The 15,920-nt window shown below is 36.3% G+C and overlaps 1 protein-coding gene and 1 pseudogene across 3 annotated transcripts in view; one reads left to right on the top strand and one right to left on the bottom strand.

Moving 5' to 3' along the window:
* HMCN1 (hemicentin 1) overlaps window positions 1–15,920 on the bottom strand; it is a 531,301-nt gene that overhangs the window by 392,378 nt on the left and 123,003 nt on the right. The gene's annotated exons all lie outside the window — the stretch shown is intronic.
* On the top strand, window positions 2,815–3,260 carry LOC143679078 (actin-related protein 2/3 complex subunit 5-like protein pseudogene; annotated as a pseudogene).

Here is a 15,920-nt window from a genome sequence, read left to right as displayed (position 1 = left end):
ATCTTTAAAAGCATCTTTAAGTATACAACTCTTGGCAATGTTATCTTCCTATCATTAGTCTTTATTGAATATGCAAAGAATTACTTTTGAATGAATGAAATGAAACACTCTTTAGACTTTTAACATCAAAGTCAAAACCCTGCCAAATTTTGGTTTACTTCTACAGTTTATTATTGATTTTGATTTCCTCTATATTCTCTTGCAATGTGTGTGTATTTATGTATACATGTCCATTTGTCTTGCCTTTTTTCTTCCTAGAAAACAAATACCAAAACTATAAAATATCCAATACAATTATATATATTTAAATTGAAATCATCAATTAAGTATCCATCTTTAATTTAAATATCTAAGATGAAGAAGTTCAGAATATTCAACTTATATGGAAATCTGTATTTATGCATTATTTTTCTGTAAACTTACAACTTCTGCAATTAAAAAAAAAAGAAAATTCATCTTAGTTGGTAACTAATAACATCCCAGATTTGGGGTTACCATAGCCTTTTTCACAATCAATGAAATTAATTAATTTAATCCAGTTTAAATCTGTTCCAAGGACATTTTCAACATAAGACAGAATCCATGCTTTCGACTGATACTTGAAAGTAGGAAAGCATCTGCACACAATCCGTTCCACTTCCTCCCCTCACAAGTCACCAACGCATTGCTGCATTACAAGAATGGGCATTTGTGTCTCCACAGATAACTACAGATTGTGGCCTATATACAAAACATTCCAAAAATTATAGACAAAAAACAAGAGACATTCTGTGGCATTTCTGTCAAATGTGATGTGTCCACATTTATCATTAACTGATAGCACACACAGGATTTTAGTATTTCTGCTCCAAGTTCGCGTGCTTCTCTACTTCACTCTGAAGAGTATTTCTATTAACTGACTATACCAAACCTTCGATTTAAAACCTGAACTCCAAGGCAGGGATCGTTACTTTGATATACTATCTGTACTCAAACAAAATGCAATAATTAGCTTGTTTTACAGCCATCCATTAATAACAATTAGCAGAGACAATGAAAGGAAGATTTGGCCAAGTGAATTTCTCAAGCAAACTGATTAATAGGGCTTAGATTGCTGCTGATCCAGTGTCCACATGAAAATCTAGATGAAAAGTGGTATTTGATTTCAAATTGTTCACTCATATGGTCCACATTTATATTAAAAGCTTGAGCTAAGAGGCCTTCTTTTGAATGCTCAGGCACTGAAGTCAAAACTACTAGGATTTGAATCAAGGTTCTACCACATACTGGTTTAATTATTACTGCTTTATTATTGGTCAAATTCCTTAATCTCATTGACTTTTAAATGGAAATAATAATCATACTTATACCTTAGAGCTCTCATGAAAAATTTGTGAGTATAACATGCATGAGGTACAATGCTTAGGATAGATTAGGCATGCAATAAATGCTGATTCTCCTATTGCTACTGCTGCTACTGCCAGTAATTTTCATGGCACCACAGACACAATGCTACGCATTATGACTGCTTAAATAATTATCTACTATAATAGGAGGACCCACCGTGATCTGGGAATTACGAAAAACTAACACTTCTTTTCCGTCAATGGGTCAGGAACAGCTGTCAGCTGGGAAGGCACCTGGCTGGCATCTGCTGATCCCTTGTTCCTGGGCTCTGTTGCCTTCAGCCTCTGTTTGTGTGGGGATTCCTCACTTTGCTTCTCCAGAGCTGGCTTTCATCTCTTGGCTTCTTTTGGCTGCCTCGAGGTTCAGTCTTGCTTAACATCTCATGGCAACCTTTTGCTGGGCTCCAAGCATCTCCAAACATTCACGTCTCTGTTCTCCACATGTCCAAATCGTGTCAGCTCTGCTGTGATGTTTCTGTTGGCTCTGAGGCTTCTATCTTTCTGTCAGCTCTGAAGTTTCTCTCCAAAACATTTCCTCTTTTAAAGGAGTCTAGTAATCTAATCAAGACCCCTGGAATGGGTGGAGTCATATTTCCCTCTAATCAAAGGTTAATACCCACAATTGGGTGAGTCACATCTCCATGGAGACAATCTAATCAAAGTTCCAATTTACAGAGTTGAATAGAGATTAAGAGAAACAGTTGCTCCCACAAGATTGGATCAGGATTAAAACATGTGTTTTCTCTAGGGTACGTGATACCTTCAAACCAGCAAAACAGTATTTCATTACTATGCTTGACTTTTAATTTCTACTTCTCTGATAATAAAAATTATAAATACCCAAACAAGATTGAGGTGAAAATGGCATTTACCAAAACGAGAAATAGGTATCTACTTTAGGATTGCTGATTAATATTTTACATAATACCACAGTCAAGTATTAGTTCATTATTCTCCAAGTAATCTAGACTAATATCTCCTTATATTTCTTTGCCTGTGTTTCTCTGTATGTGGTTGTTTTACCCCTATACTTATCCAACCTTCCTTCAAGATTCAACTCACAGCCCAACTTTGTTGGAAGTCTTTCCTGAATACCTCAGGCCTTAGAGATCTCTCCTCTGAATTAATTTTAATGGTGTGTCTTAACTGTTTGGTATTTCCCACATGTGTTAGGCATCCTCTAAAATGACCTCCAGTGATTCCCCACCTCCTGTTATTTGCATGCTTGTGTAATCCCACTCCCTTGATTATGGGTTAGACCCAATGACTGAATTCTAATGAAGGGAATAGGGCAAAAAGAATAGAATGTCACTTCCAATACTAGGTTACGGGACAGGAGAAGAGGTCCAGCCAAACTGAAGCTGGTTGACCCGGCACCGACCCTCCCCCACCTGCCCTTCCAGCTTCACCCCCACCCCCTGTCCCCACCATGGCCGGGACCACGCTGTCCCTGCACTTCCACTAGGTGGTCATGGACGAGTTTAACAAGAACAAATTCGTCAACAAGCAAGAGGAGGCAGAGGCCAAACCAGGTATGGACTCAAGGGAGGTGGACAGGGTCCTGTGGCATGGGGGCATGCTTTGGGCATTCATGCAGCCTTGGGGAACCCAGGTGTCAACACCAAGAAGTAAGCTGTGAAGCAAGGAGCCCAGGGTGTGCCACTGAAAGTGCTAGTACATGGTAAGATCAGTGGAATAGAATAGACTGTGTAGTCACTGGGCAGAAATGGCATTGCCTTGTTAATGAAGTACATTTATAATGGGTTTGAGAAGCCCACAGGATATAGTAGTGCAGCATTACTCCAGTGGCATGAAAAGGCATTAGCAGTAGGAGGACTAGGCTTCATTGTAAGAGTTCCTACAGCAAGGACTTAAAAAAAAAAAACTCATGTTACATTGAGAAGATCATTATTAGAGGCACAGAGGGTGGAGAAGGAACTGACAATGGACCATTTTCCTAGGAACCCCCATCTAAACCATTTCAGGACATGCACATCCACTGAAAATGTGTTTCATTTTCAAGGTGAAAGGAGAAATTCTCTTACTGTTTCCTAAGTCTTTTACAGGATCTAATAGTCTATGCCTTTGCCTGCACGTAATGCAGAACTGATATTTCAACTGTCTACAGGGTGGCTGGCCAGTATTCCTGGTACATGTGTGCACTGCCTGTTTAAAATTGGAGAGGGGTGATTTGGGCAGGTACAGGTCTAAGGTCTGTGGTAAAAAGGAGAACTTGTTTTTAGAAGTGGAAAAAAACCAATGGTTTGTACAGACATCCGTCCTCCCAGAGAAGGCAGACTCTCTTGGGTTTATTGTAAAGTGCCTGCTGCTCAATAAAGCTCCTGACTTAGGTTACAAAGATTAGGTTACAAAGAAGTGATGGTTTCTTAGAGGCCCTCTCTTGCTCTCTAATGGAAATTGGCCGTATTGTGAGTTACCCTACGGAGAGGCCAAATGGCAAGGAGTTGAGGGAGGCGCTTGGTTAACGGCCAACAAGGGCCGGAGGCCCTCAGTCTAACAGCATATGAGGGACTCAATCCTGCCAGCAATTATGTGAGTAAGTTTGGATGTGGCTCCTTCCCCAGTCAAGCCTTGAGATTCCTGCAGCCTCAGGCAGTCCCTTGATTGAAGACTTGTGAAATAATCCATGCTGAGATTTCTGACCCACAAAAACTATGAAATAATAAATGTTTATTGTTTTAAGACGCTAAATTTTGGAACAATTTGTTATGTATCAGTAGATAACTACATTCATTTTAACTGCATATTCAGTCCCCCATGCTAGATTACTCTGATGATGGAAACTGTACTGCAAATCTCCAGCATTTAGCCAGTGACCCTCACTGTTTGATGATATTGATGTTACAGAAATACTTAGTGAGGCAAAAATTTTGAATAATACATACAAATAACTACTTTACAATAGTCACTAGAGCAATTATAGATGAAGGAACTCAAGTACAGTGCCTGTCTTCAAGAATCTGTATTTTCATTTGCAAAGCAGAGAAAATGTGTAGGTGTGTCTCTGTGGGTGTGCACAATAAGTAAACACTCACAATAGAAACACACAGATACATAAATCACCAATTTAGAAGAAGTGAATATTTAAGTACACATAATTGTGCAAAGGTAAAGTGTGAAGAGTAAAGAAATTAGATAAAATTACTATGGCCAACTAGAAAATGTTTTCAATTTTTTGAAAAGAAATACTGGGTAATTACAAAATCTTTTTAAATGCAACAATTATGGCATTTAATCTCAAAATACAGAAATGATAGCCATTAACAGAACTTCTGATGACACTCATACATTATCTCTCATGATGCCCAGAAATATCATTATGGTAATTAAGTAAAAAAAAAAGTTAGAGAAAAATTGATGGAAGAACTGAAGGAAATTCAGAGCAACTGAAATTGAACTGCAAATTCTAAAGAAGTTATTAATGAAGCATTACGATCTGCCAAAGAAGAAATTAGGAAAAAGTAATTGAGCTCTCTTTTGGCAAATACTTTTCTGACACTTTGTAATTCAGCAAATAATTTTTAAGCAACTGTGAGGCAATCATGCCCACTGCTTGAAGCTGAGTATTCAAAGCTTAATAAAAGACAGTGCACATTTTAGCTCAGTTACTATGTGTATTCATATGAATTCTTTTTGATCTTATAAATCTGAATTCATCTGTTGAATTTAGTTTTACAAAAGAGCTGAATATATTTGGCATAGATGATAAAGATGGAAATTCAGAAGATGTTTCTGATAATGGAATAGAATAGCCTAATTTTAAAAGATTATGGATGCCTCTTATTTGACAGCACTTTGTTAGGGCACCTCATTGTTAGGGCACCTATTATGGAAGAGACAGACATGATATGATCCCTTTAACAACCATGGAATCCACAGTCAAGAGAGGAAATGGAAAACAAAACAAATAAGCAAAAACACAAATAAAAACTTGGAATAAATGCCATTAGAGAAATAAATGGGCTAAAGAGACAGAAAAGCAAGAAGAGGGGTGGCCTCATATTACAGTAACATAAGAATACTTCTCTTTTATTTCCTTTGTGCAAAAAGAATGTCCATAAATTTTTCCAGTTTTATTTTAGGTTAATAGGTCTTTTTGTGTCAGTTGGTGGAAGCTCTTTATATATTAAGTAAATTAGGTTTTCTTTGTAATGAGTGTGATACGAATTGCAAACAAGTTTCCTCTAATTTGATTTTTGTCTTTTGATGTTTCTTTTAGCATTTTTGGCCAAGGAGAAATAGTTTACTTTTATATAGTTATGTAAAACTTATGAACCGTTTTATTATTCCTGGCTGTTATCATATCAGAGAAAGATTTCTTCATGCTAAAGTTAGAAAGAATTCTCCTATAAGGTCTTTAGTTATTTTATGGGATATGTGCCACATTACATCTTTAATCCATATGTAATTTATGATAGTCTAAGGTATGAGGTATGAATTATTTTTATCCAGATGGTTATTTGTTGGCTCATCATTATTTACTGAAAAACCCACTTTTGCCATTGATATTAAAGGCCACTATTATTTATATAAGTATTTCATATTCTAAGCCATTAATCAGTCCCTTCAAATACTATAACCAAATTGTTTAAATACCTGAGGCTTAATAATATGTTTTAATATCTAGTAAAGCTATTACCTTATCATTAATTTCCTTTTGCTGACTTTTTCTTGCTATTTGTGCATATATATTTTTCCATATCAACTTTACTCAGCCTATCAAGATCCAAAAATATCATGTGGGTATTTTTGTGGCTACCATATTTACTTGTAGAATAAATGTGGAAAAACTGACAAGATGCAGAGATATTCCATGGTATATCATTTCAATTATTGAAGTACTCTTGTGAAATTTAGTAGGCTTTTAAAGTTTTTTTTCTTTCATGTAGAAGCTTACACAATCTTAAGCTTATTGCTGGCTATTTTACCTTTTTGGATAATTTTGTAAATTGGGATAGTTCTTCCATCGCATCTTCAAAACTGCTGTAGCTTTGCATATAGAAAAGCTATTGACTTTGTATGAACCTTTTCTTTCACCAATGTACTTTCAATTACTCTTTTAAGATTTCCCAGCTAATTCTTTTGATTTTTCAGGTATACACTCGTACAAACTACAAATGTTTTCAAATTTTTATACCATCAATTCGTTTCACTTTCTAATTGTATGGATTTAGTACTCCAGAATCATGTTAAATAGTGGTGCAGTGATAATAAGGGACATCCTGGATTTGGTGGTTCGGTGCTATGTACATTAGAAAGATGTGTCATTAAACTTAATCCATTCCTGTGGGTGAGAACCTTGCAAATAGGACATTTTAATGAGGCTACTTCAATCAAGATGTGGACCAAGTGAATCAAGATGGGTCTTAATCCTATTATTGAAGGCTATTTACCAAAGGCCACAGAGAGAGAAAGCCACAGGAAGAAGTTAAAGTTGATGGAACCCAGTGAAGCCAGGGGAGGCCTCCATGTTCAACGCCATATGACCAAAAAGCCAAGGACCAAGGTTGGCCAGCAGCCAGCCCCCAAATGCCACAGACTTCTGAGAAAAAGTATTGCCTTTATGATGCTTTGATTTTGAACCCCTCCAAGACGCAAAACAACGAGCCAATAAATTCCCATTGTTGTAAGAGGACTGTGGAAAGATGGAAAAGTACAGAGCTTCAGGACTCAATCCTTCCACCAAATCAAATATTAAACAGTAGGAACTGTCTGAAACAGCTGTTTTGAAACTCTAGAGGCCAGAAGAGCTTTGGAGAGCATCCATGTAAAAGGAGGAGGAAGAGGTTGCTAAATTATGGCAGAAAAATCAGTATATTGCTCTCTCCATGTAGAGACCGGCATCCATGCCCCATCTCTTGTGATCATCCACTACGGGGTCCAGACCCTGACTGGGACAGAAAGGACATAAAGTTCCTATTCCCTAAGAAAGGGTAGACACAGCTGATCACTGAAAAACACAATACCTGAAATTAAAAATACCCAGGAATGTTCCATAAGCAGATTGGAGCTGACACAAGAATCAGTGAACTTAAAAACAGGATACCTGAAATGAATCAGGTTGAGAAGAAGAAATAAAAAAAAAATATTAAGAGTGAGACTAGCATAAGATACATCTGAGACACCTTCAAGCACAGCAACATACACATTATGGAAATCCCAGGAAGAGAGAAAGGGTCAGAGGGAATATTCGAAGAAATAATGACAGAGAACTACCCAAACTTAGCAAAAGACAAAAATATGCACACCCAAGAAGCCCAGAGAATACTAAACAGGATAAACATGAAGATAATATGCCCTATCATATATTGATTAAAAAAGAAAGTGAAGTTCAAAAACAGAGTTCTGAAAGCTGCAAGAGAAAAGCAACGTGTTGCGTACAAGGGAGTCCCAAATAGACTGAGTGCCAATTTCTCATCACAAACCATGGAGGCAAGAAGTCAGGGGTTGAAATACTTAAAGTGCTAAGAGAAAATATCTAACAGCTAAGAATTTTATATCTAGTGAGACTTCCTTTAAAAAATGGGGGAGAGGCCGGACCATGGTGGCTCAGTAGGTAGAGTTTTCACCTGCCATGCCAGAGACCTGGGCTCATTCCGCAGTGCCTATCCATGCAAAAATAAAAAAAAAAAGAAAGAAAGAGAGAAAATGGGGAAGAGATTATAACATTCACAGATAATCAAATACAGAGGGAGTTCATCACCATTAGACTTGCCTCACAAGCAATGCTAAAGGGAGTTCTTCAAACTGAAAGGGAAGGACACTAGACAGTGTATGTTAGGGTTCTCTAGAGAAATAGAACCAACAGGAGAGATCTGTAAATATGAGATTTATAAAGGTCTCTCATGCAACCATGAGATGGAAGATCTCAAAATCCTTAGGGCAGGCAATAAAGCTGGCAGCTCTGATGAACGGTCTGGACAAACTCCACAGGAGAGGCTCACTGGCTTGAAAAGCAGTGAAAGAGTCTCTCTTCTTCCTTAAAAGCCTTCAACTGATTGAATTATCTTATTATGGGAGACACACCTTAGTTGATTGCAGATGTAATCAGTCACAGATGCATTCAACTGACTGATGATTTAATACACCAGCCTTCTGGTTTATCAACCAGTCATGAAACATCCTTGCAGCAACATTCAGGCCAGTTCTTGCCTAACCAGACAATTGGGCCTCATTACTTGGCCAAGTTGAAATCAGAACCTAACCATGACACAGGAGTCTAAAGTGGCATAAAAATATAGAGACCTGAGGAAAAGGCAACCACTGGTAAACATAACTTCCAGTATTAAAGTAGTGTATTGTTTGTTATATAACTCCACTTCTTACTTCTTAAAGGTATTAAAATGTGAATGCATAAAATTTAAGATTAACCTATGTTTTTGGACATACAACGTACGAAGACATTAGTGGTAACAAGTAAAAAAAAAAAAAGTGGGGAGGCAAAGAATATAGGAAAAGTATACATGTAAGCAATTAAAGTGTAGTTGGTATCAGACCAAATATCATTGCTATAGAATTAGGATGTTAAATTTTAACCCCATGGCAACCACAAGGAAAACAGATGCAAAATAAGTCCAGACAGAGATGGGAAGGCACTTTATTGGTACAACACACACAAAAATCAAATAACTATAAAAGTAGGAATTACTTTTTTTGAGGGACAAAGAAAGGCATAGACATAAAAAGGCTGTGGTAGTTAGGTTCAGGTGTCAACTTGGCCAGGTGATGATGCCCCATAGTTCTGTTGCTGTAGACTTGAATCATTAGCATGTGAAATTCATCTACAGCCGATTACATGTGCAGTCAGCTAAGGGGAGTGCCTTCCACAATGAGTAATGTTTAATTTAATTAGCTAGAGGCTTAAAAGAGAGAGTTAAATGCAGCACAGTCCAAGCAGCTCGGCATACCTCATCTCAGCACTGCAGCTTAGCCCAGACATTTGGAGATGCAGAAGGGAATTGCCCTGGGGAAAGCCTTTGGAACCCAGAAGCCAGGAGAGAAGGCCAGCAGACGCCGCCCTGTGCCTTTCTGTGTAACAGAGAACCTCAGATGAAAGTTAGCTGCCTTTCCTCTGAAGAACTAGAAGTTTTTAACTAAATAAATCCCCTTTTATTAAATGTCATCCATCTCTGGTGTGTTGCCTTCTGGCAGCTTTAGCAGACTAAAACAAAGGCTAAATGCAAAATGACAGAAGAAAGCCCTGTATTATCAGTAGTGACTTAAAATGTAAATGGATTAAACTCTCCAATCAAAAAAGCAGAGATTGGCCAAATGAACAAAAAAGTATCACCCAACTACATGCTGTCTACAAGAGACTCACCTTAAAGTCAAAGTTACAAGTAGTTCAAAAGTGAAAGGACAGAAAAATACCATGTATTTCAGTTTGCTAATGCAGCCAGAATGCAACATACCAGAAACATATGCCTGGTTTCTACGAAGGGGATTTATTAAATTACGAGTTACAATTTTAAGCTGTGAAAATGTCCAAATTAAGGCATCAACAAGAAGATGTCTTCACTCAAGAAAGGCCAAACAAGTCCAGGGTTTTACTGTCACACGGGAAGGCATATGGTGATATCTGTTGTCTTTCTCTCCCAGCTTCTGGTTTTAAACAGCTCTCTCAGCTCCTGTTTCCAGTGGCTTTCAATGAAAGTATCTGAAGTTCCTCACTTAGCTTCTCCAGGGCAATCTGTGGGTTTCATCTCTTAGCTTGGCATCTCCAAACTTCTGTTTCTTGATTTCATCTTTCTGTCCTCTGTCAGCTCTTTTAAGAACTCCAGTAAATGAATTAAGACCCACCTTGAATGAAGGGTCAAATTTCCACGGACATAATCAAAAGGTCCCACCACCCACAATTGGGAGGTTCTCATCTCCACGGAAACAACCTAATCAAAAAGTCCCATCCATAATATGTCTGCACCAACAGATTGGATTAGAAGACTGTGGCTTCGTTTCAAACCAGCACACCATACAAGAAGGAACAAGAGAGAGCTGGGGTGGCTATACTAATATCAGATAAAATATGCTTTAAGTCAATAAAATAGTTATGACAGACAAAGATAGTCATTATATATTAAGGGGATAATTGAATAAGAAGATATAACAAAATATATATATATATAGAGAGAGAGCACCGAAACATATATGAAGCAAAAACTGATGGATTTGGAGGGAGAAACTGACAGTTCTACATTAGTCATTGAAGATTTTAATACACCACTTTCCATAACGGATAGACTAGTCACAAGATCAGTAAGGAGATATAAGACTTGAATGATACTCTAAACCAACTAGACCTAATAGACATATATAAAACACTTCACCTAATAAAAACAGGATACATATTTTTCTGTAGTGTACATGGATCATTACTCAAGATAGACCATAGGTTAGGTCACAATACATCTCTCAATAAATTTATAAATATTGAAATCATACAATGTATACTTCTGACCCAATGCAATGAAGCTAGAAATGAATAACAGGGAGAAATGGAAAATTCACATATGTGCAAATTCGACAACCAATGGGTTAAAGAGGAAATCAGAGGAGAAATTGGGAAATATATTGAAACAAATTCAAGTGAAAATACAACATACCAAAATTTTAAGGGATCAGCTAAGGCAGTGCTGAGAGGGAAATTTATAGCTCTAAAATGCTTACACTAAAAAAAAAAGAAAGACTTTAAATTGGAGACCTAGCCTGAAAACTGGACTTACTACAAAAGAACATCAAACTAAATCCAAAATGGGTATGAAGAAATAAATAAGAAATATTAGAATGGAAATAAATGAAATAAGAAAAAAATAGAATCAACAAAATCGAAAGTTGTTTGCTTGAAAAGATCAATAAAATTGACAAACCTTTAGTTAGATTGACAAAGGAAAAAAAGAGAAAATGGCATTGAGAGCTAAGAAATCAATCCTCACATTTATGGCCCAATTTATTTTTGACAATATGGCAGACATCACTCAATTGGGAAAGAACAGTCTCTGAACAAAAAAAAGGAAGACCTCTACCATACAAAGTTGGTCAAAGAGATAAACATAAGAGTTAAAATTATCAAACTCTTAGAAGAAAATGTAGGAAAGAATCTTCAGGACCTCCTGTTAGGCAATGGTTTCTTAGGCTTCTCTCCCAAAGTACAAGCAACAAAAGAAACAGTACTATATAGCTCATCAAAATTTAAAAACATTTATGCCTCAAAGGACTTTATCATGAAAGTAAAATGACAACCCTACAGAATGGGAAAAAATATTTGGAAACCACATATCCAATTTAAGTTTTAATATCCAGAATATATGACAAAATCCTTCAACTTAAAAACAAGAAGACAAGCAGCCCAATTAACAAATGAGCAAAAGGCTTGAAAAGACATCCCTCCAAAGAAAATAAGCAAATGGCCAGAATGTGCATGAAGAGATGCTCAACCTCATTAGCCTTTAGGGAAATGCAAATTAAACTATTATGAGACATTTTACCTCCATTAGAATGGCTGCTATTTAAAAAAATGGAAAAATAACAAATACTGGAAAAGATGCAGAGAAATAAGAACACTCATTCATTGCTGATGATGCAAAATGATGCAGCCACTATAGAAAAAAATTTGATGGTATAGAAAACAATCAGAAAGTTAAGTACAGAATTACCATATGACCCAGCAATTCTACTTCTAGATATATATCTAAGAGTTGAAAACAGAGATTCAAACAAATATTTTCACACGGATGTTCATAGTGGCATTTTTCACAATTGCCAAAAGATGGAAGCAGCTCAAGTGTCCATCAACTAATGAATGGATAAATAAAATGTGGTATATACCTACAATGGAATATTATTCAGCCATAAAAAGAATGAAGTCCTGATATACGCAACAACATGGATGAACCTTGAAGATATCATGTTGATAAAATAAGCCATACATAAAAGGCCAAATATTGTATGATCTCAAAATGATTAGAATAAGCAAACTCATAGAGTCAGAATCTAGAATACAAGTTACTAGGGAATGGAGTTGGCATAGAGAATTAGAAGTTCAGCCTGAAAATTACAGAATTCCTATTGGAAAGATGGAAATGTTTTGGTAATGATGGCAGTGCTGGCAGCATAACATTGTGAATGCACTTAGAACTGAAATATATATCTGAATGTGATTAAAAGAAGAAATATTAGATTTTATATATGTTAACAAAATAAAGTTAAAAAAAATCCATGGAACTACAATACACAAACAGTGAATCCTAAGTCAAATTGTGGACTATAGTTAATACTACAATTTTAAAAATATACCTTCAATTGTAACAAATGTTCTACACCAATGCAGGGTGTTGGTGTGGGGTGGTGTATGAGAATCCTGTATTTTATGTATGATTATTCTGTAATATTACAACTTCTCTAATAAAGAAAAAGTTAAAAATTCTCATTGTTAAAGTAGCCTATTGCTTGGTTTTTGTTTTAGCAGCCAGAAAACTGAAACATTTGTCTTGTTCCTGAAATTAACAAGAGTGCTTCTAGGATTTCTCAATTAAAGCTTATCCTGGATTTTAGATTGAAATGGATACATTTTACCAGGTTAAGAAAATATCCATCTATTTGTACTATATTAAAAGATTTTTTTTTAATCAAATCAAGCAGGAACATTAAATTTTATTAAATGCCTTTTCCACATGTATAGATATAATCTAATGCTTTTCTCTTCAGACCTAATGTTAATAGGCTTCCTTTTACTGAACCATTATAATATCCCTGAAATGAACACTCTTAATCAGAATGTTTTATACTTTTAATGGTGCTAAATTCAGTTTATCAAAATTTTACCTAGGATGTTTGCATAGGCATTTGCATGAATATGAATACGAATTGTCTAAGTAATTAGTTGTAATTAGTGCAATTTTCCTTGAGACACTATATCTGATTGGTGTTTGTTAACATTACATGATCACCTGAAAAGAAGATATAATCTCTGTTTACAAAAACATAGTTTCATGTATCAATTAGCTTTACCTTATTAATTATGTTAACTAGATCTATAGATTTACATATTTTTTGCCTGATTGATCTGTCATGAACTATGAGAAGAAAATTGAAATTTATCACTCTAATGTGCTTCTACCTCTTATCTCTTCTAATATTATTGTTCTATGAATTTTATTCTATGAATATTAATGCATTATTGGTGCATAGATATATTTCATTGTGAACATCTCAATCCTTTACTGAGTGTTATCTGTTTTGCATAGCATCATAAATGGTTCTTTTTAACTCATTTAAGGTTTTTAACCTCAAGTAAACCTTGCCTTATATCAAGATCATGACCCTGGCTTATTTTTAATATGCATTTCCTGATTTACCTTTCTTTCTATAATTTTTAACTTTTCCAAAATACTTTGTTGAGTTATGCTTTGTTACCCAATCTAAAAGTATGTTCTTTAGTAGGTGAGTTTAATTCATTTATACTTATTGTTATGACAGGCATATTTGTACTTAATTCTATCACATTATTTTGTTATGCTTTCAATTTTGTTAGCTTTAAAATATTTCAATTGGTAAGTAAGTTACTTCTCTACCTCACACTATGCCCTCCATTCCAAAAAGATTATTAAAGAGGTAAATAATTTTTAAAACTATAAAAGTATTAAAGAAAATATAGCAAAATATGTTTATGTTCTTAAGGTGGGGAAGATTTTCTCAAGCAAAACACAAAATATGTCATAAAAGGAAAAAATAATAATTATGACTAGTTAATTAAGAAAATATTCTGCAAAATCATAAACAAACTCAAAAGGAAAGTAACTTTTTTTAAATGAAAGAGATCTACATGTAATAATATAGAAAGACATCCAAATGAAAAATATGAATTGCAAAACTACATTCAGTATGGTCATATTTGAAAAAATAAAAACCCCATAGAAGTCCATATTTTTAATGGAAATATATGTATTTAAATACATTAAAAAAAGGCCTGCAACATAACACACAACATGCTCTAGGAAGATAAGCAGGATTGCATGATGGTTAAACAGAAGATTTCCTTTATCTGAATTTGAAAGTTTAAGTGCATATGTGCTTATACTTAAGTATAGATATATATTATAAATATATTTTTCTGTGAAATTAAAAATAAATTTTAATGAACATGGGGAGTATGCATAACTATGTGATGATGATGATGTAAGCCAGTGATTGTATACTTTGGATGGTTTGTGTTTTTATCTGTGGTAGTTAGGTGCAGGTGTCAACTTGGCCAGGTGAAGGCACCTAGTTCTGTTGCTGTGGACATGAGCCAATGGTACGTGAACCTCATCTGTTGCTCATTACATCTGCAGTCGGCTAGGAGGCATGCCTGCTGCAATGAATGATGTTTGATTTAATTGGCTGGTGCTTAAATGAGAGAGTGCAACATAGCACAGCCTAAGCAGCTCAGCATACCTCATCTCAGCACTTGCAACTCAGCCCAGGCCTTTGGAGATGCAGAAAGAAATCACCCCAGGAAAGTTGTTGGAACCCACAGTCCTGGAGAGAAGACCAGCAGAGATTGCCTTGTGCCTTCCCGCATAATAAAGAATGTCAGTCGAAAGTTAGCTGCCTTTCTTCTGAAGAACTATGCATTAATTAAATAAATCCCCTTTTGTTGAAAGCCAATCCACGTCTGGTGTGTTGCATTCTGGCAGCTAGCAAACTAGAACAGATTTGGTACTGAGAGTGGGGTGCTGCTGCAGTTTGCAAACACCAGATATGTTGGACCAGTTTTTTGGATGGCTAAGGGGAAGATTTTGGAGGCACTGTGAAGAGAACGATGGAGAAGTCCTGGAGTGCCAGGAGAGTGGACCCACCCATCTACATGGAGAGGATGAGTCTCCCATCCTGTTGCAGTGGAAGAGTTCTGCAGCCAAAGGCCTTGAAAAAGGTACAGCATGCTCCTTGGGAGAATGGGGAGAGCATGGCTGCCACCACATGGAGGGGTTGAGCATGTGCCCCAGAAATGGCAGAAAGTCCAGATGTGGCCCTGACGCTTGGAGAGGGTAGAGCCAAGAAAAGATGGTCTCTTCAATGTCCCCCAAGGTTGATTTGGAAAGAGGCAGGCCACTGCATAGGCCCTTGGAAAGGGTGGGACTGCCACTTTCTAAAGCTGAAGGATAAATTACTTTCAGACTTTGAAATCCAATGGTGTTTGCCCTGCAGGTTTTCCTTCCAATTTTGCCCTATAGACCCTGTGACTGCCCCTCTTTGCATATTGGCACTAGATAACTTGTTTTTGAGATTCATAGGTCCACAACCAGAAGAGAATTTGTTCCACTTTAATATCGTTAAAGGTGATGCATATAGCTGCCAAGTTGACAAGGGGTGGACATGTGGTAGTTAGGTTCAGGTGTCAACTTGACCAGATGAACATGCCTAGTTCTGTTGCTATAGACATGAGCCAATGGTACATGAACGTCGTCTGTTGCTAATTACATCTGCAGTTGGCTAAGAGGCGTGCCTGCTGTAATGAATGATGTTTGATTTAATTGGCTG

This window comes from Tamandua tetradactyla, chromosome 4 (assembly GCF_023851605.1).
Source record: "Tamandua tetradactyla isolate mTamTet1 chromosome 4, mTamTet1.pri, whole genome shotgun sequence".
NCBI classification, from domain to species: domain Eukaryota; kingdom Metazoa; phylum Chordata; class Mammalia; order Pilosa; family Myrmecophagidae; genus Tamandua; species Tamandua tetradactyla.
This window is presented reverse-complemented; position numbering and strand designations above follow the sequence as displayed.